A 3,230-nucleotide genomic window follows, 5' to 3' on the forward strand; every position below is an offset into this window, starting at 1 on the left:
GTAATTTGATATAATTGCAACTTCAACTCAAAAGTAACCCAAAAATATATGATTCCATAATAAAATATAATCCAAAAGTTAATCCATAATTAAAAATAATACAACACTACTCGTTTTTTTAAAAAATAATCCAAAAGTATACGCTTTTCAATGTTAATCGCTATGATAAAAGTAATTTTTAAAAAATATAGGCCACAAAATATCAAAAATCTCTTGGGCTTTAAGCGGTTTGTCGGTTTAAACCGGTATTTTAGAAAAAGTTCGCCGGATCGATGTTCTAGCAAACCGCTCAAACGTACTGGCTCAAAATACCGGCCTGATATGCGAGACCCGGTATTACCGGTTCAACCGGCCGGTATGAGTCGGTATTTAAAACACTGATATTAATGTAACTTAATGCGTAGGCGAACTTGACGAAATTGATGGGGTAGCAACAAGACTAGAAGTCCCAAAAGATAAAGTGATATCTAATTTGGCAAATTATGGTAGCATTTCCTTACATACCGTTGGTGTTACTACGTTAGATGGAGCTGTTAGAAGGGGGAAAGTCAAACAATGTCAAATCTTATACTACCCACAACGCAGACGCATGTTGATGCACATAGATGAGGTAGAAGGTGCATATCTGGAGTGCAGCACCGGGGGTATGTGCATTTAGAGGAGATGCATGTCATGGCAAACGCCTATATGCATGGTTAGGTGGGTCCCGTTCAAATCAATATTTCTTTTCTATTTTTTTAAATGCTACATTAAATACGAAAGTAGTAAACAATAAGTTTTATAAATAACTTAAATAAATAAATTAATTAAATTATAATTAATAGTAATTCATTAATATAAATAAAAGGTTTAGCTCAAACAGCTAGTTTATATATTTATTTAACTTTGTCTATTTATTAACGCCGTATTACAATTTTTATGTTGATGATTTAACTAAAGTATATGTGACTTTTGTTTTATTTTTTAAAGTAGTTATTAACAGATTAATTTTAATTAATTATACATTAGTTCTTAAATAAATTGAATACATTTAATTACTAAATTGTTAAAAAGCAAACAATGATGTGAAAATAATAAGGTTGTATGTGAGAAGAATAAGCATAGCAACTGTGATAACCGAAAAATTCGTTTGTATAATAATAATAATAATAACAACCAAAGACATTAATAATATGGAAATAAGTATCCATTTGTCATATCATCATCATCATCGTACTCAGTATATCCCACCAATAGCAATGCTATGGTAGGGTCTGAGGAGGGTAAGATGTAGACAACCTTACCATTTGTGTGTATGTAGACAACCTTACCATTTGTCATATCATCATCATCATCATCATCATCATCGTACTAAGTATCCATTTGTGTGTATGTTAAAATATCTGACTCAGTGTGTCAATTATTGAACAATAGGACAAAAGGGAAAAATGATGTCGTTTGCTTATTGCAGTAGAAAACATGTATAGGTAAATCCCCACCACTCCTTCTCCATACTATTTGCATCACTAGAACCTTCGTGTCTTGCTATAAATAAATAGCATGATAGTGACCGTCCTTAGCATCCCATCTCCTACATTACACTTCCTTGTTTGCCTTCTTCATGGTTCTCTAGTCTCTTCTCTGTTCGTATCAAACCCCCTGGTTATTGAACCACCACCACGGTTACTTGTTGTGTCTCCATCTTCACTGGGTTGCTGCCACCACCACCTTTATTTCGTCCTCCACTCCCACCACCATCTTTGTTATACAACAAACTGCCGCCACCACCAGAAACCATCAGACATTCTCTAGCACGATTGGATATCACTACCATTAATGTGTTCAACACCATAAGAATCATCCCCCGGTTGTTCGAAAAACGCCACCACCGCCACTGTACACGTTTTCCGGCATGTGTTTCCGCCAACATATCGCGAGTCCAACTAAGGTAACCCAAACCTAAGCCTATATTAATCATTTAATTAAGTTTTAAACGTGGTTCATAACACAAACCTACGGTTTATAATATGGGTGTTGGAGCTTAGTTTATGATGAGTTATTATGGAGAAGATGGTACAGCTAAAATAGTGTATAAAACAATAAAAATCTAGTCATTTAACATAAATAGGATATGCTCAACTGGTTAGTTCTCCTGGCTTACAAGCAACAGGTCTAGGGTTCGAACCCTGCTTGCTGCATTTGTTTGTTTTTAATATTTAACAACTTACTTTGTATATATAAAACTGTTTCTAAGATATAAGCATAGACAAGCCCTGCTTCATTGGTTAAGTCATTGGGTTCTAACTGAAAGGTCACGGGGTACGATACCCTTATGTAGCATTTATTTTTTTAACATAGTTAACAGCTTTATTAACTGATTTATTTAAGTGGTGCTGCAAAATAAGTTTAACAGCTATCAAAGTTGTCCAACTGGTTAAACTTGTTAATTGGAAGCAAGCATGTTGCGAGCTCGAACCCCGCTTCTTGTGTTTATTGTTAACATATTAAAACAACTATTTTATCAATCTGTTTAAGATCACTAGTCAAGTACTTAGATTATTTTTTTTATTTACTATTATTATTTTCTTTATTTTTGGGTTAAGAGTTCCAACCCCATTTGTGACAAAACTATTTTCGATACCTTGTGTTATATTCATCCATAATCATTTTTGACATTTAAAATAATATTCGTTAAAATATATATTTATGAGATATCGACCTCGTTAAATGATACTTATTTTTCTTAATTAAAAGACTCTATGCTTTCATATATACATAACATAAAATTCGACTTTACCCTTTTAAACCGTGAGCGCCCTTATGAGCTATATGTATACGATGTAGGTTGATTAAAAGAGCGTCATTTGTATTACTCATCCCTGTAAGACAACTAATCAACAATCAAGGTACGGATCCTAACCCCTCCCTATTGTTATCATATTCAATTGTTATAAACCCCGTTGATATTATATACCTTTGGAACTCCTAACGTACTTGGCACCTCGATTCATTTGGCCGTCCGTTCGATTCATGTTCATATATGATTTGTTATTTGACTTGTTAACGTGCGATATATTTATTATTAAAGTGTACTCATTATCGCATGTTCCGTGAATTGTTAAGATATGAATTTTTATTGTATAACTCAGATTATTTGTACTCTGTTACCCTAAGCACTCACTTCCCGTGGAGTGTCCCTCGGGCATAACATTGTGGCATCGATGTTATGTGCTCCTTCTGTGACGGAGAGA

The sequence above is a fragment of the Bidens hawaiensis genome, unplaced genomic scaffold (genome assembly GCF_021521415.1).
Source record: "Bidens hawaiensis isolate Kalapana, Puna unplaced genomic scaffold, B.hawaiensis_p1.1 tig00059882_1, whole genome shotgun sequence".
In the NCBI taxonomy this organism is placed as follows: Eukaryota; Viridiplantae; Streptophyta; class Magnoliopsida; order Asterales; family Asteraceae; genus Bidens; species Bidens hawaiensis.